Source organism: Ictidomys tridecemlineatus, chromosome 2 (assembly GCF_052094955.1).
Source record: "Ictidomys tridecemlineatus isolate mIctTri1 chromosome 2, mIctTri1.hap1, whole genome shotgun sequence".
NCBI classification, from domain to species: Eukaryota; Metazoa; Chordata; class Mammalia; order Rodentia; family Sciuridae; genus Ictidomys; species Ictidomys tridecemlineatus.
This window is the reverse complement of record NC_135478.1, coordinates 30,861,758-30,882,674: the sequence shown is the minus strand read 5'-3', so window position 1 is coordinate 30,882,674 and position 20,917 is coordinate 30,861,758. Positions and strand designations below refer to the sequence as shown.

Here is a 20,917-nt window from a genome sequence, read left to right as displayed (position 1 = left end):
TTTATTGGACTGTAACAAATGAGCTTTCTTTGTTTAGCTGGGGCTGCTGGTCCTTGCCCTCCATTTCTCCTTTTATATTTTCTTTTATATTTTGTCCCTTGCTTACATTAAGCATAACACTTCCATAAGCCCTCTTCAGGGATTTCTTCTTTCCTTTTCTTTTTCTTTCTTTCTTTTAAGCTAAACCACTTGTCTACTCATGAGGTAGGGGTGGAGTGACGTTTATTTCTAAGGGGAGTGTCACCCTTAGGTTAACTCAGAAGCTAAGCAGTTTTAAAAGTTTATCTCACAAAAGCAGAAGAAGCTAAATGTTGTAGCATGAACTCCCTTATGTGAAATATAGTTATTTTTCCTAGTTGAACCTCGTTGTGAGATGGCATCTAAGCTCTTTCATTTTTCTTTCTTTTTTTATTTATTTCTTACATACATGACAATAGCGGAGTGCATTACATTCATGGTTATCCATTCACAGCACAATTTTTTTGTAACTCTGTGTATGAAGTATGTTCACGCCAAATTATGCCATTATACATGAGCTCTCTTATTTTTTTGCATACAATTCTTAATACACCTTTATTCCACCATCTATTATATCTCTGTTTATATATAAGACATGTTGACACCAAATTCACATCTTCATACATGGATTTTGTATAATGATGAACCTCTCCTTCCACCATCCTAGCTATTCCCCTTCTCCCTCCTTTTCCCTTCCACCCCTATTCCCTATCTAGAAGGTAATTTTCCTCCCATGTTCTCCCTCTCTACCCTACTTTGAATCTTCTAAATCTGGTCACTCTAGTGGTTCTGGTTAGGCTAAGAACTAATTCCCTCATGGTAGTTATTTATGGAGGAAGAACACTAAAAAAAGAAGAGAGTAGTTTCAGTACCAGGTAAAGAAGTAAAAAACCTACTTTCAAAGAAAGAGAACCTGGTTCTTATCTGAAGCTTGACAAATAGATAGATGGCTAAGTTCTTGGGCTTAAGGTTGTCTTTGAATCAGCTGAACACAGTGCAAAACAAAGATGCACCTCTCAACAATTTTGCTAACAGATATATAATGATAATAGGAAATAAGAAACTTTTTATAGCACCAAACCTGTCCCCAAACTATCAGAGACGTTGTAACATTTATATTCTCCAGTACATATGGTACTTCACAGATGGGAACATTGAGGCTCAAAGAGGTTAAATTACTTGCCTTGGCAAAAATTGTTACATCCTTCCAAGAATTGATCCACAGTGGAGAACAGAGAAGTCACTGTTTGAATAAAAGGCAATGGGTAAAAATGTTATTTTATGCATTTCTTCTGAAGGAATCTTTTCCTTTTCTTTTTTCTTCTGAAGAATTATTGTATTTCCGAGACAGTATAAGATTGTTCCCATTGTTATAGGATGTCTGAAACATCTGTCCTATATTGTGCTGTTACTACTTTACCCATTGTTTATCTCAAACAATATATGACGTCTTTAGAACATATTGAGGCTTCTTCCTCCTTTTCTCTTTTTCCAAAATTCTGAGCTCCATCTCCTCTCCTCTAGTCCAATTAGCCTCTTTCCCTTCCTGGGGAGGATGCTAGGATGTTGCTCTCCCAGACTTTGCATTCTGCCTCTGGATGTACATGCACATTCCTCACTTGAAAACCTCTTTGCAGCTGCTGCCGACACACTCCAGACCCTGGCTCCAGAATCTGTGTCTGTATTAGACAAACTATTGCCTGCGGGATATTTGCCTATGGTTGTCCACAGTGAAGCATGATATCTTTTCCCTTTTTATTTTATTCTTTCTAGATATACATGACAGTGGAATATATATTGGTATATTATATATACATAGAATAAGTATAACTTGTTCCAATTAGGATCCCATTATTATGGTTGTATGTAAGGTGAAGTTACATTGGTTGTGTATTCATATATAAGAATAGGAAAGATTCGTCCAATTCATTCTACTGTCTTTTCTATTCCCATCCAATCTCCCTTACCTTCCTTCCCCTTTATCTAATCCAATGAACTTCTCATCTTCCCCTCCCATGTTGTGGGATAGCATCTAAATATCAGAGAGAACATTCTTCCTTTTTTTTTGAGACTGGCTTATTTCACTTAGCACAAAATTTTCCAGTTTCATTCATTTACCAGCAAATGCCATGATTTCATTCTTCTTTATGTCTGAGTAATAGTCCATTGTGTATATATACCACATTTTCTTCATCCATTCATCTATTGTAGGGCACTATGGTTTCCATAGCGTGGATATTGTGAATTGAGATGTTATAAACATTGAAGTGGCTGCATCACTGTAGTATGCTGATTTTAAGTCCTTTTGGTATAAACTGACATATGGTGCTGAGAAAACTGGAAATCCATATGTAGTAGAATGAAATTGAATCTCTATACCTCATCCTGTATGAAACTCAACTCAAAGTGGATTGAGGACCTAAGCATTAGACCAGAGACTCTACACCTACTAGAAGAAAAGTAGGGCCAACTTTCTACCATGTTGGCTTAGGAAATGACTTCCTCAATAAGATCCTAAAACACAAGAAGTAGAATAAATCAATAAATGAGATAGTATAAATCTAAAAAGCTTCTTTGCCAGAAAAGAAGCAATCAAGAACATGAACAGAGAGCCTACAGAATGCAAGACACTCTTCACCACTGGCACATCTGATAGAGCATTAATCTCCAGGATAAATGAATAATTAAAAAAACTTAACCCCCACAAAAAAAACAAAACAAATAACCCAATCGATAAATGGGCAAAGGAACTGAACAGACACTTTGCCAAAGAAGAAATACGAATGGTCAAAAAATATATGAAAAAGTGGTTCAACATCTCTAGCAATTAGAGAAATGCAAATTAAAACTGCACTGACATTCCGTCTCACCCCATTCAGAATGGCAATTATCAAGAATCCAAGTAAAACTAAATGTTGGCAAGGATATGCAGACAAAGGTTCACTCATACATTACTGATGGGACTGCAAATTGGTACAAACACTATGAAAAGCAGTATGGAGATTCCTTAGAAAACTTGAAATAGAACCACTACTTGACTCAGTTATACCCAAAGGTATTTTCTCTTAATTCTCTTCTATGCCTTATGTAGGAAGCCAAATCCAATCCTATCAGTTAGAAAACTCAGCTTTTTAAATGAGTTTCCTATTATCTTCCTTTTTCTTTTATCTAATTCAGCTATTTATAAAACTCTTATTTGTTTTGTTTGTTTTTTGTCTTTTCTCTGATTCATTGCTGTTCTGTCTTCATTGAAATTTCCACTTTGGGTTTTTATTTATTTGTTTATTTATTAATTTATTTTTAATTCTGGTTGTTCATGAGTATTGTTAAAAAATTGGAAAATGTAAACAGACTAATTGAAAAAAATATCTTTTATAATTTCACAGAAGAGCTATTGCTTTCACTCTTATTTTTTAATGTATAATTTTAGAAATATGAAAGTTTAGATTTAGACTATGTAACTGTTTTTTTTTTACTCTGTGAGGAATCTTGCTGTATTCTTTTCCTTTATTATTTTATTAGAGCACTTTTCATAATAGTCAGTTTCATTATGGCATGTTTGTACATGCATGTAACATATTTTGATCATTCCCACCCTCCATTACCTCCCATTCCCCTGACCCACTTCCTCTTTACTACCTCATCATTAATAGACTCCATTACACATTCATGTCAGTCAGTCTGTCTGTCTATCTGTTTGTCTGTCTACGTATTTTTCCTTTTTTGGATTACACATATGAGAGAAAACTCTCTTTCTTTGGTTTACACATATGAGAGAAAATGTGAAGCTTTTCAGTTCCATCCAATTTCCTGTAAGTGACTTAATTCCAGTCTTTTTTATGTATGAATAATACTCCATTTTGTGTGTGTGTGTCTGTGTGTGTCTGTGTGTGATTTTCTTTATTAGTTTATCTGTTGACAGGAACTAGTCTGATTCCATAGCTTGACTATTGTGAATTGTGTCATGATAAACATAGGTAATCAGGTATCTCTTTTGTCTGCTAACTTTAATCCTTTGGTATATATACCTAGGATTCTTATAGCTGCACTATATTGTAGCCCTGTTTTAGTTTTATAGAAATCTCCATCCTGATTTTCATCGTGGCTATACTAATTTATATTCCCACCAAGAGCATATTAGGGTTCTTCTTGTCCACATTTTTACCTGTATTCATTGATATCTGTACTCTTGTTGATAATCATTTTGACTGGGGTGAGATGGACTCTCCATGTACTTTTGATTCACATTTCCTTGATAGCTAAAGATGCTGAACACTTGTTAATTGTTGACCATTTGTACCTCTTTGTCTGAGAAGTGTCTGTTCAGTTCATTTTCCCATATTTTGATTGGGTGATTTGTATTTTTGATGTTAAGTTTTTTTGTGTTTTCTCTATATTCTCGGTGTTAATTCTCTCTTGGAAAAGTAGCAGATAAATACTTTCTTCTACTGCTTAGGCTAACTCTTTATTCTATTGTTTCCTTTGACATGTGGAAGCTTTCTAATTCAATGCTGTCCCACTTGTCAATGTCTGCTATCATTTCCTGAGCTACAAAAGTCCTGGTCAATTCACAAACTAGATGACCATGAAAAGATGAATGGATAAAAAAGATGTGGTTTATACGCACAATGGAATATTACTCAGCCATAAATAAGAGTGACTTTATGACATTTGCCAATAAATGGACAGCTCTGGAGAATATCGTCATGCTAAGTGAAATAATCCAATTCCCCAAACACCAAAGGTTGAATGTTTTTGCTGATATGTGGAAGCTAAGCCACAATGGAGTGGGGGAGGAAAGTTCAGTAGATTAGACAAAGGGGAATGAAAGAAAAGAAGGGGGAATAGGAATGGGAATAGGAAAGACAGTAGAATAAATCTAACATTATTTTCCTATGTACACATATGAAATTACCTAAGTGAACCCCACCATTGTGCCCACCCACAAGAATGGAGTCATAATTATAATAAACTATATCCTGTGCATGTATAATTTTATCAAAATGGATTCTACTGTCATGTATAACTAAGAAAAACCAATAAGATAATTTTTTAAGTCCTCAAAAAAAATGAAAGAAAGATCAGAAGTTGTTGCCTCTCTTTTTTTCCCTGATGTGTTTTTTTTTTTTTTTTGCCCTCTTACAGTTTCAAAGCTTCAGGTCTTATATTTAGGTCTTGGATACATTTTGAATTGAGTTTTGTACAGGGTGAGCGATAGGGCTTAACTTTTGATCTCCTCTGTGTGGATATCTAATTTTTCCAGTACCTTTTGTTAAAGAGGTTGTCTTTTCTCCAACATATATTGTTGGCAATTGTTTGGAGTATCCAAGGCTGTAGATGTGTGGGTTCATTTCTTGCTACTCTATTCTATTCCATTGATCTATGCATCTGCTTCTAAGCAAATACCATACTGTTTTTGTCACCATGGCTCTGTAGTATATTTTGAAATCAGATAGTGATGCCTCCAACATTGATCTTCTTTCTATTTTTTTTTTTTTTGCTAAGGATTGGTTTGGCTACTCGGAGTCTTTTGGGCTTCCACATGAATTTTAGAATTGTTTTTTTTTTCGTAGATTTTTTGAGTATCATTGGTATTTTCGTGGACATTGAACCAAACATGTAAATGGCCTTTGGCAATATGGCCATTTTAACAAGATTAGTTCTGCTGATCCATGAACATGGAAGTTCTTTGTAGGAGGACCTTCTTCAATTTCATTCTTCAGGTTTTCAGTAATTGTCACTGTACATGTTTTCCACCTTCTTGGTTATGGCTATACTAAGGTGATTTATATTTCCAGTACTACTGTGAATAAAATTGTTTCCCTGATTTCTTTCTTGTGGGTTCATTATTGGACCATAGAAACACTACTGAGTTTTGTATGTTGATTTTGTATACTGCCACTTTATTTATCAGATCTAAAAGTCTTCTAATAAAGTCGTTAGGGTTCTCTAAGTGTGGAATCATATCCTCTGCTCATAAGGATAATTTGATTCTGACTTTCCTCTTTGTATTGCTTTTATTTCTTTCTGTTGCCTGATTGCTCTGGATACAACTTCAAGTATATTCGATAAGAGTCATGAGAATGAATGTCCTGTTTCTGATTTTAGAGGAAGTGCCTTCAGTTTTTCCCCATTCACTATGATGTTGGCTTTGTCTTTATCATGTATAACTGCGTTGTGTTGAGGTAAGTTCCTCTATACCTCATTTCTTCAGGACTTTTATTATTAAGAGGTATTGAATTTGTTATTATTTTCAGTTGTACTGTTTTAAAAACATTGTATTCCCATGAGTAGACAAACTAAAATCTATCACTGGATTTAATTAATTAAAAAGGAAAAATACCATCAACTGTGGTATTGAGCAATGATAGGCAATTTATTTTCGAAATGCTGAACTTTAAACTACTTAAGTAAAAAAGTCAGCTTCTATTAGCAATGCCTGGAAGACTGCCTCGTGTTATTTACTTTAAGCTGCTTACATTGATTGGCTAGTGCACTCAGATTTGTGTTGAGGATTTTAGGCTTAAAAAGAAAAAAAAATACCTGGGATAGTGTAAAGTGAAGTATCCTTCATTTTTCAATTTTTATTTTGGTTATAATTTTGTTTTCTTTAAATGGGGGATAAGCAACTGAAGTCTTAAATGTCAAGGGGTTCCTATTTTGAATCCCGACAGTAATTTTGACCTAATAAGAGATGGTTACTGTTAGCAAAGTAAGAGAAGGTGTACAACAACGTGTGACAGGCCACCAGGAGAGTTGCAAAAGAGCAAAGTGTGTGTGCATGTGTGTTTACAAATTTTCCTTTTCCATTGACACACACCCACACCCACAATCTGCTTATAGGGATAGATGCCTCTGGAAATAGCCATAAGAAACTCATTACACTAGTTTATTCCATGAGGCAAAGCTTGATTTGTAGGGAGCGTTTTCACTATATGTTGTTCACGTCGTTTGCATTTTTATTCTGTGAATACCTTAACTCTTCAAAAACCGAGGATTCCAACAAACAAAAACAAAATAAAATGAAAAGTTTTTAAAAAGAAAGAGGTGAGCATTTTTGACTTAGACATTCATCTTGACTTTGAACCCTCCAGTACTCCTTGCCATGAAAATGTCAGCTGCCAAGAAAGAACCTTGACAACAGGCTTCTCCATTTTAGGAGTGTAGCATTTGGTCATACCTTTTCAGAAAATATTTATAGGGACAAATAAAATACATAGAAACAAAATAAAAATAATTATAGTGATAAAATAACAAAATATTTATAGCTTTTCCTATAATAATATATGCACTTTATTAATGACCTGTTCTGGTTTGAATATGAGGTGTCTCCCAAAAGCTCCTGTGTTAATGCAGGAATATTGAGAGGTAAAATAATTGAATTAGGAGATCTGTAACTTAGTCAGTCCATCTGGGGTATAACTGTAGGCAGGTGGGGTGTGGCTGGAGGAGGTGGCTCAATAGGGCCATGACTAGAAGAGTTCATCTTCCCTCTGGCCGCATCCCTCTCCTGTCTCTCTGCTTCCCAACTTCCAATGAAGGGAGCAGCTTCTCTCTACCACTCTCTTCTGCCATGATATGCTGTCTCACCTTGGACCGGACCAAGGGACTTGGCTGACAGCGGACTAGCCCTTTGGAACCATAAGCCAAAAAACAAAACAAAACAAAAAAACCTTCTTTCTCTAAGTTGTTCTTATCAGATATTTTGGTTACAGCAAAGATGACCAACACATGCCCTAAATAAGATTTAATGGTGCTTGGATTTTTGAATTGTATGCAAAACAATTGTAGTGCAATATGAAATTATTTGTAATTCCTATTGGTGATGAAGCACTCTAAATAATACTGTGGTTTGTTGTTTAAAATCATGCTTAAGGGAAATGTTAAATTACTGTTGAATATTAGTAAAAATAACACCATATTTTTTTTTCCTTACTCATGTTCAGAGACGTGAAAAAATATCCCTTGATTTTCTTGGAAGTCATGTTGAGAACCCCTGCAGTGGGTGAAAAAAAATGACTTTGGATAAACCCATTGAATACATAGAAAATGCTGTGATAGAGACTAAGCCCTTCTTAAGGGATGCAGAAGTGAGACCTGAGCTATGTCTTAAAGGACATGCAAGAATTTGGATGTTGAATAATGATAGGAATGTTCAGGAGGTGAAATAATGTGAGGAACAGTAGAAGGGTGCAGAAACTCAAAGAAATGCAATCCATGGAGAGTCATGTGCATTTCTTTATCCCTAAAGCTCACAAAGGGGTGTGGGGTGATGAGATTGTAATGGAGGCAGGGAGTATATGTGAAGAACACTGCGTGCATAGCCTGGCATTGCATTGGTAAGCCATGGGGAACAACAAGGAATTCTAAGGAAGTGACATGATCTAATTTGTGTGTGTGTGAGTGTGTGTGTGTGTGTGTGTGTGTGTGTGTGTTTTAAGAACCTAATTATATGGTAGAAAATGGGTTTGAGTTGGTGGAGACCAGAGAGGAGACTACTTCAAAGTTTGCACAGAGATAATTAAGATGATTAAGTCTGAAATAAGGACTTTTCCTATTAGAATGGAAGCAAAGGATAAGATTGTTTGGATTAGATCACATGTCTCTGGGTTTTGAAATTACATACCCACAACATTGGCCATGTTAATTGTATTTCCCATCCCTTGATTTTGGGGTTAGCAGTGTAATTTTCTTTGACTAATGGGATATTGATGGGTTTGTTATAAACAGAGGGTCAAAATGTGATCATGCAGTTCATCATCTTGAATTTCTTTCATCACAGTGAAGCATATTCGAGGTAGCCTCTATTTCTAGAGGGATAAAAGCTTTGTGTATTATACCTAAATATCATCCTCAGTACAAAGCCGATCCTGGCTACCTTGTAGTCTACAGCACATTGTTCCTGCTAAGTCCATCCTAGAGAATAGAACCACTGTCAGTCCCTCAGAAAACCCATACAACTGAGAACAAACGCTGACTGTTGGTGGCCACTGAGATCTTCATTGTTTTTGTTGTGCAATCATACTCTCCAGGTTCTGATTAGAGTATCTGGCAATCTAATAGTTCCAGAAACTGAGATCAGGATTCATGGAAGAGAAACATCTTTTGTGCAATAGTTAATGTGGTCGGTATAAGACACACTAGGTGGATCCTTTAGATGAAGAAAAACTCAGCAGACAGCTACACACATAACTCAAAGCTAGAGAAAATACTAGACTTGAAGACAGAAAAGGGTAAGTCATTAGATGAGAGTTGGTAACTAATAACAAGGGAGTTAATCAGATGGTTCTTAGAGAGAATGAGTAATAGCATTGGGCCAAAGAAACAACAGTGGTCAAAGTCCAGAGTAGACATGGGTACGGTGGCACACACCTATAATCCCAGCACTTGAGAGGCTGAGGCAGGAGCATTGCAAGTTCAAAGCCAGCCTCAGCAATTTAGTGAGTCTCTAAGCAACTCAGGGAGACTCTCTCTCTAATAAAATATAAAAAGGGCTGATGATGTGGCCAGGTGGTTAAGTGTCCCTGTGTTCAATCGCTGATACAAAAAAAAAAAAAGTTCAGAGTAGTAGCCAATAAAGGAAGCTGAGAAGAAATTGCCTATAACTAGATGGAGAACCAGAATTACAGGTCTCATGAAGATAGAACAATATTATTGAATATAATTGGTGGGTTGGGTGCAGAAAACAGATTGCAGTTGGGCCGAGTAGTGATTTTGAGACGAAAATCTTAATTTCATCAGAAATTTATAGATATCTATATATTTCAACCACAGGCTTTTATACCATGGAATAAACTATCTAGAAGATTAGTTTCTTCTTCTAAAGTACATTTATCATTTTTAAATGAAATCTTTTGGATTAACTAAAAACCCTATATGTGAAATAAGGTCTTTCTTTAGACCGTTACCTACTAAATACCCAGTTTTTAAAGCAACTGTGAATGTGGAAGCATCCATTGAATTGGGATTCAAGCTCACACTTCAAATTTGGTTTCAAATCCCATATTCCTTTGACTCCATTACATCATAGAGCTAATGGCCACAAAGTAGAACACTGACCATGAGTGTGATTCTATGCTTCAATATTTAATGAGCTCATTTGATCTGTGAAAACCACTTTGGTTATTGTTGAATGCAGACAAGGGCATCATGGAAGTTAACTCTGTTTCACTGCATCTTTTATGCAGAAATTTAGGTAATCTAGGATCAACGCAGGATAGACCATATTTCTAGCTCTGTTTTAAAGTCTTATTATGCTCCATATAGATGTTTAGAAAACTTATGTTCTACTAGTGTTGGATTTCACTGAAAACTAGCTTTTAAAACAAATTCAGTAAGAACCAATCTGTAAGCATTGTTGTGAGACTGGGCAGTCATGTTTATAAGTGACAAAATTCTGACAGAGAATTTGAGTTAGAGAACAAAGTAAAAGAATAGTAGGAAAACTGACATTTCCATTTTCTTTCCTAACAATTTTTGCATTGTGATATATAATATTTGGTCATAAACCACCACTTAGGGACAATGTCAGAACTTTGGTGTATGTTAATGTATATTCTTTTTCCTACTTCTAAAAATTGGGTATTCCTAAAATAAGATGAAACTCTTAACATTTTCTGTTTTTTTCTAATAAATAAAATTTTGAGTTATTGGTATATAGTTCAGTGATATAACACTTACCTAGGATATATAGGGTCTTGGGTTCAACCACAATCACCATAAAATAAAATAACATTTTATATTCTAGTTAATTTTTATATACAAATGCTTCTCAAACTATCTGTGGTAAAGTGTCATTTAAAAAAATTCTAGTCCATTGCAAATCATCATTTTTATAAAACACAAAAAAATCTTATTTTTAGGAAAAAAAGACACACCTAACGAAATTCCTAATTACTAATTATTATTAGATTCAACTGACATTAAATTACTGTGTCAAATTGTCATAAAAACTTTTAAATGCTAATTCTCAATTTTTCTGCTTATCATAGACCCGTAATAAATAGTTCATGCATGATAGATATCTCCATGATGCACTTTGAGTAGCCCTATGCAGCAATGTCATTTTTGATGCGATATATACTACTATATTGTGCATATACTATAGAGAAGATATACTGTAGAGAAATGTGTGTGTTAGTTAAGTCTTCAGCCTTGTTCCTTTCTTATTGGATTTAGTCAGGGACAAGTTTTGTAAGATCAGAGTCAACAATTGAGGGAACAGTCATCAGAAGTGGACTATATTGTATTTGAGAAATATAAAATGTGAGTTTTAGTTAGTAAAAATAAATGAGTCTGTGGGAGGTCATCCTTGCATGTGATTTGAGTTACCTCCCTGGCTGGGTGAGAGGCATTTAGACACAGCTGTGTCAGAGCTTTCCCCACCCTTCTCCAGGTTTGAAGGCTTGTCCGTGCAGAGGCGTGTCTGGCCACTGCCCAGAAGACCCAATCGTCACCCCTGACCTTGGGAGGCTGCCCCCCTTAACCTTCATTGGATGGGATTTCCCGTGAATTTTTTGTTCCCTAATAAAAGTCTACTCCCTGGCATGTTCTGTCTCTCTCGCTAGCTTCTTCAGTAAACCTTGCTACCACATTAGGTGGCTGGAGAGGCTGGAGCTAGGAGAAGCTATCCTGGAGCTGGTTTTAAAGGTAATTAGAGTCTTGTCTCTTTAATTTAAAACTCCCTAGTGTTTTTTCACAGTTCAAACCTTCTTTTACGAAGCCAGCGCTGGTTTCTTGGCAGATGAGTCAAATGCATAAACTTGAGCAAAGCATATAAGAAGCCCTTCTGGAGACACAACCAAACTGAGAAGTTGACTGAATAGCAAAATGGCTGATTGGCTGGCTTCTTTTCTTTTTCTTTTTGTGGTGCTGAGAATTGAACCAGGGCCTAGCACTGGTTCAAATGCTCTACCACTGAGTTGCCTCCCACCTCTCCATCTTATTTTATTTGAAACCAGGTTTTGCTAAGTTGCCCCCCAGGATGGCTTCAAACTAATGATTCTCCTGCCTCAGCCTCCAGAGTAGCTGGGATTATGGCTGTGCAACACCATGTCCAGCTGCAGAATGGTTCTGATTCTTCAATTGTAGAGATGAAAAGATTGCTTGGCACACAATTACTCCGAGACAAGAAAGAGGGAGTTGCCTGTTCCATGAAAGGTGTGTATCAGTTCAATATATTCAAAACTGGGATACCTCTTACATTGGTGCTATACAGCATTACAATTTGTATAATTAGTTTTATATTAACATCTATGAGTGTTCATCATGGTGGAAGGATAGAACATAGCAACAAATTTCTGATGTCATGGCTAGTATCACTTAATATATAGCTAATGAGTAAAGAGTGTTGAATATCATCAATAACAGTATAGGTAGAATGGAAATATGGCTCTGTGGAAATTACTCAATTAGGAGAACTGTGGATTTATACAATTTAAAGTCCTATTCATAGTCAAAATTCTATTTTCAGCTACTTTAGAATATTTTACAACTCACAGAACTCTGGGCCCTGACGACATGGGGGGAAGCATGGGAAAAGGGGTTGTTTTAGTTACTATTTCTGTGGAACAAACCACCTTAAATTAGTATTGCAAAGCGACCATCTCGTGATGCTCTTTGATCCCCTGCATCAGAAATTCTGAGACAGCACAACAGAAATGACTTGTCTCTGATTTACATTATCTCTGGGGCCTCAGCTCAGAGACACTAAGAGGAGTCTGGTGACAGAGTAGCCACAAGATCTGGCACTCACATATGGCAGCCTTGAGATGGGGTTCTCACAGAGCTGTTCAGGGCTCCAAGAGCAAGGTGGGAACAGACTTGCTCTTCAAGAACAAGTTCAAGAGTCACGTGGCCTTGCTTCTGATGTGTTCTATTGGTTACAAGATTTCAAGTGCACACCAAAGTGAGAGAAGAGAACACTTACCTCACTATTGGATGGCAGGAATACCAAAGAATGTGCTTTTGAGGCTCCGAAAATGTTACCCCAAAGTACCTTGAACTGAAGGAGATTGGAAGGGCCTCAGAAAAGAGAAGGTCACTCTGTCCTTCCCCATTTTTCTATGTGAGATCTGGCCAGCAGGAATTTGCTGACCTATCTTGCTTGAAAGTCAGTCAGAGGACTCTCATTCCAGAGGAGTCCTGCCCCTTACCCCAGGGGGAGGGAATGCTGCACAGGGAGGCCAAGAAGAATCTGAACAGACAGGCTTGGCAGAGTTCCCTCACACGGTCTATTACCGTTACAGTGCATTCACTTGTCCAGTTATTTTCCACAACTATCCCCACCTCTCATCAGACTCGGCATAGAAACATAGTTTTCCGGGCTGGGGATGTGGCTCAAGCGGTAGCGCGCTCGCCTGGCATGCGTGCGGCCCGGGTTCGATCCTCAGCACCACATACCAACAAAGATGTTGTGTCTGCCGAGAACTAAAAAATAAATATTAAAAAAATTAAAAAAAAAAAAAAAAGAAACATAGTTTTCCCTGGATCTTAGGGTCTTCGTTTCTGAGGGAAGTCTCCCATGTCACATAAAACTATGCTTTTCTCTTGTCCGCTGATCTTTTCTTGTCAGCCAAAACCCTCGTCTCTTTCCAGAATTTCTTTTTTTTTTTTAAATTTTAAATACAGTGTTAAAATGATGAGAGTGAGCCACGTGGCATAAAGCCATGCTTCTGATACTGTATTATAAATTTAATCAACTTGGTTATGAAACTTTCTCACACGTAGCTTCCATGCAAGTATGTTTACCAGTGAGTGCCCTTCCTTAGATCAATATTTGAGAATAACTACTTGGAATAAAGTCATTTGACAAGGATACGATAGAAGTATCAATTAAAGGTCCCTGCATTTGCTTAACTGTCATCCATTTCTCCATTCCCAATTTCCTTCTATCAGAAATAATTGTTGACGAATGGGAAAAGAAAAAAGAAAGATTATTAGGATGTTGCCAATGAGAGTTTTTTTTTCCCTATCACATGCTAGCCAAACACTTAGTGCATTTTAATGAATGTCCTTTTCATATTATCTCTGTATTAGTTCCATTTTCTATTGCCAGTAACATCACCACAGACTGAATGAGTTATAAAGAAAGGAGGTTTATTTTGGCCCATGAATCTGGAGGTACAAGTTTGAGCCTTATCTTCTGATGGACTTCTTGCTGGCAGAGTCCCGAGGTAGCACAGGGAATTACCTGGCAAGAGACAGGAAAGGAAGCAAGTGTATCTTTGTGGTCTCACTCTCTCTCAGAGAGGCACCAGGAATCAATCACTGGCTCCACCTTAAAGTACTTATCTAACCCAAATCACCTACCAAGACCCTGCCTCTAAATACCACAGTGAGACGAAGTTTCTAGCTTCCTAATACCTCACAATAAGGATTCAATTATTTCAACACATGAAACCTTGAAGAAGCCCTTGAAACCATCCACACCCAAACTATCTCACTTTTGTGCTATTACTCAGGATAATGAGCAGAAAGCTAGAGTTTTCTTTTAATGTGCTGATACATATTTTCTAGTCATTGACAAGACTGCTATTTTCTGAAATTTTGTTGTAATTCTTTTTTTTTTCCAATGCCATTTGGAGACAAGGGAAATAGGAAGACCCAGTATGATGTATTATCATTCATCTTCAAGTTATTCATTCCCATTTTAGCCACTCTGAAGTCATTTCTAAATGAGTCCACATGCTCAAAACACCACAACTCAAAACCAAAAATAAAACAAATAAAAACAAATAAAAAAAATAACAATGAAAGAATAGCAACTCGGGGAAACACTTTATGAAAAGCAAAAGATTGCATCCCATCTTTGCTTAAAAAGAAAAAAGGGTCACACAATTTATGCAGTCATACATGTGCCTAGGGTAATGATGACTTTCTCATTCCACCATCTTTCCTACCTGTCACCCCTCCCCTTTCCAGACTCCCCTATGCCCCATCCAGAGTTCCTCCATTCGTCCCAGGCCCTTCATCCCCCATTATATGAGCATCCACTTATCAGAGAAAACATTTGGCCTCTAGGTTTTGGAGATTGGCTTACTTCACTTAGCATGATATTCTCCAACTCTATCCATTTACTTACAAATGCCATAATTTTATTCTTTCCTAATACTGAGCAATATTCCGTTGTGTATAGATACCACAGTTTCTTTATCCATTCATCTATTGAAGAGCATCTAGGTTGGTTCCACAACCAACCTAGAATTGAGCTGCTGTAAACATTGATGCGGCTGTGTCACTATAGTATGCTGTTTTTAAGTTCTTTGGGTAAAGACTAAAGAGTGGGATAGCTGGGTTGAATGATGGTTCCATCTGAAATTTTAAAAGGAATCTCCAGACTGCTTTCCAGAGTGATTGTACCAATTTGCAGTCCCACCAGGAAAGTATCAGTGTACCTTTTCTCCCACATCCTCACCAACATTCATTATTGTTTGTGTTCTTGTTAACTGGCATTCCGACTGCATTGTATAAATGGTGTGACTCTACATCATGTACAACCAGAGATATAAAAAGTTGTGCTTTGTCTAAATTGAAATTCATTCTACTGTCATGTATAACTTATTAGAAAAAACAAACAAACAAAAAGGACCATTGTTTGGCAGTCTACCTGCCTGAATTCAAACTTGGCTTCATCAGTTTCTAGCTAGTTGCTTATCCTCTCTGGGGTTCAGGTTTAAAAAGGTGGGAAGTTCAAGAGGAGAATTATTACATATTACTTTTTCCATGGTTTTGATGTGAGAATTAAGCAAAATAATGAATGTAAAGTACTCATCACTGAATATCATTGACTATTATTATTAGTAAGTACCTTTTCTGCATGTTCCACATGTTATAGAAGGTACTTTTAATTAGGAACCACAGAATTACTATAGGGAGTTTGATAGCTTATGTTAGATCAATGGTTCTCAACCAGAGGACATTTGGCAATGTGTAGAGATATTTGGTTGTCACAACTAAACAGTGCTACTGGCACCCAGCAGGTAAGGGGTCAGCAGCACTGTTAAACATCCAACCAAGAAGTGGGACAACTTCCCACAACTAAGAATTGTCCAGTCTGAAATGTCAGCATTGAAGAGACAGATAACATCAGAGTCAAGCTGCCTGTGGAGAAAGAACTTTTAAATTTCTATTCAATTTTTTAGGCAAATTATATTAAATTTATTAGACAATTATATGTAATGAATAAATCCAACACTGGAATACATATGGTAGTCCTGTGGTATACTGACAAGAGGGTATAACAGGAATATAAAAAGCAGAAACTAAAGATAAAGAAAAAAAAGAAAAAGAAAGCATTACCATTGAGTAAGACTTACGTAACACGTAAGCCAAGTATTTGGATGTCAAATGTCCCACCTCTACATGTCTTTATTTTTACTCTTTGAGATACCTAAACTGGTTCTAATGACTACCCACTTCTGAGTGGTGGTATTCACTTCCTCAACCCTCCTTCAAATAAATCCCAGCCAACATAGACACAGTATAACAGGAACAAGACTGAATGTTAAGATGAGGTAAGTATCCCCAATCTCCTTACACAAAGGAGATTCTCTTCAAAACTTGAAATCTTTCTGTAGTGGGGTTTAATGCACATACTATTTACCTACATTTTTTAGTAGTTTGATTTAATTATACATCTATTTCAAAGCAAAGAATTTGAGAGGATCTGTGAAAATAAACAGTACTTCCTAAGCATAAATGTACACACAAATCATCAGAAGATCTTGGAATAAGATTCTGCAGGTCTAGAGAATGGTAGCTGGGGCTGAGATTTCCTGCCAATGCTGCTGGACTCAAGACTACACTTTGAATTACAAGGATAGGAGGATGTAATATATTTTAAATTTTCATTTATTGCTATAATTCAAAAAATAATCCTAATTGCAATAAGTTTTATGTGATATTTTCCCCTGTACAAACTGGAAATAATTCCATATAAAATGAGGAGTAATTAAAATAATTTTCCATATACATAGAAATCTGTGTGTGTGTGTGTGTGTGTGCGCGCGCGCGCATGTATATTTACACATATACACACATTACTGTCAGTTGATTCAAGTAAAAAGTTCATGGTTAAGTAAAAATCATTTTGACTTTTTTTAAGTTATAGTTGGACACAATATCTTTATTTTATTTATTTATTTTTATGTGGTGCTGAGAATTGAACCCAGGGCTTCACACATGCTAGGCAAGTGCTCTACCGCTGAGCCACAACCCCAGCCCTTATTTTGGCTTTTTATCAGAAGCACAAAAAAAAAAAAAAAAAAACTCACAATATCAGAGTTAGATTACTAGGAAATACAAAATGAACGAAGTTAATGAGAAATAGCAAAATTACTAGGGTGTTGACTCATTTTTAGATTAGCACATATGAATTTGTAGTTCTGAGTTTGCATGGCTGACATTCATGAGACGTGTGTTTTCTTCAGACTCTAGCTGTTGTTTCCCATCCCTGAATCAAAAGCAAACTGAACGTTCAGAGCAGCTGACCACACATGCCAAGACACACTGAAGCTAAATGTACTCTGTCCCAGTGGCATCCCCAAATGAGTGTGAAGAAACCATTCTAGACACTTCTATCAGAGTCCCAGCCCATCACTAATTTTTAAGCTCTGAGCTGAAAGGAAAAGGCGTAATTAGAGGAATGTATGATTTACACATTAACAAGCAATGAAATGCAACCCACTAAGGGGAGAATGAAATTGTGGCCAGCTAGTAAGTGTCTGTACTTATTAAAGCTAAAGAAACAACCTGTGAAACAAATCTAAGCCTTTCCCAAACAGCGCAGGGCAATTATATTTGGCATCAGTTCCACAGGGAATATGCAGAGAGCCTTAAAGAACAGAGAAATGGGAGGAAGAGAGCCCACTGAAGATACAAGGAAAACATTGCTCAGATAGATCACAGATAAGGGAAAGGATAATGGTGAGAAAAAGGAGACGCTGAAAGCTATGGGGAAAAGGAGAAGAATGAAATATGCCTTTTCAACCTTAGCCTTCATTCTAAAAGATGATGGGAAAAATTTAAATTTCAAAGTCATCCACATGAACTTGGAGAATAACCTTGATGGAAAATTTCTAGCGGGACTACAGAGACCTTTAATGCCCCAAATCAAAAGAAACAAACAGTCCCTTGAAGAATATCTTTTTCTCCTGGTGATAACTTTGTTAAACACTGATTCTTTTATTAGAAATGATGAAACAAATATTATTTCTGACTCTGAGAGGTTTCAGTGGAGCGAAAAGTATTTATATATATTTATATATTATAATAAATATATAAATAAACCTGTTTATTATATATTTAATATAATAAACATAAAAACATTATATATATACTATATAAATATATATACCAAAATACATATACCATATATATGTATATGTGTGTGTGTATATATATATATATATATACAAAAAAAATACCTGTATATGTACAAACACACACACACACTCACATTCACCACTCCCACTCCCACTTCAGCATTCCATGTAAGCAAGTCTGGTAAAAAATTCTGGGTCTTGTCCTCACTGGGAGATTTGGGGTCAAATCCCAGATCCTGCACTTACTAAAAAGTATGACATTGGGCAAGATATTTATCTCTTTAAATATCTGCTTTCTTATCTTTAAAATGAAAACAATAATATCTATAAGTCAAGACTGTTGGGGGAGTTAAATATGAGAGTGCCCATTCACAAGTATGTAATGCTTGTTTTTTCTTTCCCCTGCATGTTGCAGAGGGCCACGTTGAAAGATGTAGGAAGGGACGTTCATGATGATTTATCTGCTTTCCTTATAACTTCCTTTCTCTCTCTCTTTTTTTCCTCTCACCATCCCTCCCTTCCTTCCAAGATCATTGAGAACAATCACAACGACAAACAAAATTCTTACACTTAATGAGCTCACAGTGGAGAAGAAAAAACAAGCGTGATTCACTTCAGGGCAATGCAAGAAGTTCCATAACAAGGTGAATCCCAGTTATTGGGGCAGAATCAGAGATGACTCTCCTAACTATAAGCAGAGGGAATGCAACATTAAAACCGTTGATAGTCAAAGTGGCCGGGGAGGGATTCATCAAGGCAGAGACATTGAAGGCAAGTATAGGATCTTCAAACAGATCTAGTTCTATCCATTGACTTATCCCCACTTTCTAGATCCCTGGAGATCCTCTGTAGACAAATGATGGAGGTGGGCAAGGGCAGGTGAGTAGATTGGGATCTCTATTTCCATGGCAGTTATCAATTATGGTTGAGCATCAGAACAACCTCAGGAGAGCTCAACATCATACTTTTAGATGAATTTTTATAATGCTCCACAAACTACAAGGCATGTTTCTGTAAGAATCACTGCACTTGAAAAAGGGAACATTTTGTATCCAGTCTTAGAGACACAAGGTTGCATTTCACAGGCAGGTAATTATGAATGCAGCAAAACAAACAAAACAAAACAAAAATAGACTCAGGGCTTTAGGAAGTACTAACACCAGAAAAAAACTGAAGGTGGTTCTTCTCTCCCACTTGCAGGGAAGGGTGGGACTTCTCCCTAGAAGATTGATTCAGTCTGGGCCCCCTAAACCCCAGTAACAAGTTCTTGAGTACAGGAAGTTTATTTGGAATTAATTCCTAGATCAGCCCTAGGGACAAGAGGTGTGTAAAAGCAAGCGGGAAAAGGAATGTGCCATGGAGTTGGTTACACCATGGGAGATTCCATCCAGCCAGATCTCCTGAGAAGCATTTATTTAAAACAACTCTCAGAATTTCCCACTGGAGGATCTCCAGGGAGAGACATTTATAGCTCTATCACCCATCGAAGTCTGTCCTTGGTTTTATTAACTCCTCAACCCTTCTACGCATGTCAAGCAGAGAAACCCTATGGCAGAAAGCAGAAGATGTGCTGTACACACTTGGGGCGAGCTGCTAACTGAACAAGGTGAGTTAAGTTCAGCTGAACAAGGTGAGTTAAGTTCAGCTGAACAAGGTGAGTTAAGTATAACTGTGCTGAAGCCACAGGAATCCGAGATGAAGCTGAGAGGATGGAAGTTGGGAGAGGAACAACAGAAATTTGATATGTTGACCTTCAAGGTTTCTTATAATGTATTATTTCACCTCATTTCTATGTATTTTTGGCACACACTAAGGATGACTGCACTCCTTTAAAAACACCTCACTTATTCCTCCAGAGTCTTCCACAATCACAGGTTGTATCCTCGCCCGAGTGTGTGTATAGAATTGAATACAGTCTGCTACTTTATATAGTATATATTTGCTCTATAATTGCTCATTTGAAAATTATCTTTCAATATTTTGCTTCTTTATTTTGGCCACACACTACAAAGCGATTTCTTATTCCCAGGCCTCATGATAAGCCACATAGTAACTTCTTGCTTTCTTATAAATGAAGATTACATTATGTGTCCAATCCACCATGATCCAAGATGTTTAGAAATCCTAATGGAAGTATGGAAATCCACATGATGACATACGGTGCTGCCAATGAAAGAGGGCTCACCTTGGTGAATTCTTCAGGTCCTTCTTCTATGCCCCAGGGTTTCAGAAGGAAATTAGCTTTCTCAGTGTCTCAAGCTTTCTCCGGTTCAGGAGTGCTTACCGATATAGTAAGCTTCTGGAGACAGAGTCTTCGGGTGCTTGTTCAGCATTGAATAGAGTAGCACTGGGGGCCCAACCAAATGCCTTCAGGGACCAGAAGGTGATGTAAATGAATATACATAGACATATATAAGTGTGCAGACCCAGTGGACTTTAGATAGCCTGTGACCTACTTAAGGGCATTTCAAAATACTGTCTGGCCAAATAAATTAACAACAAAGCAATAAACAGTTTATTGACAATATCGACTATGTGATGGAGATAAAGACTCGTCCTCAAATAGACTCCTAAGG

At 36.8% G+C, this 20,917-nt stretch overlaps 2 long non-coding RNA genes across 7 annotated transcripts in view; both read left to right on the top strand.

Moving 5' to 3' along the window:
- Positions 1-20,917, top strand: part of LOC144375051 (uncharacterized) — a 428,255-nt gene that overhangs the window by 4,402 nt on the left and 402,936 nt on the right. The window lies entirely within an intron of this gene.
- The window catches only part of LOC144375053 (uncharacterized), a 60,932-nt gene continuing 58,562 nt past the window's right edge, over positions 18,548-20,917 (top strand). Inside the window, exons 1-2 of one of the 2 annotated variants that reach the window (XR_013434389.1) lie at positions 18,548-18,985; positions 19,881-19,947. This is a non-coding gene — a long non-coding RNA (uncharacterized LOC144375053). The other variant, XR_013434388.1, reaches the window with a different exon arrangement.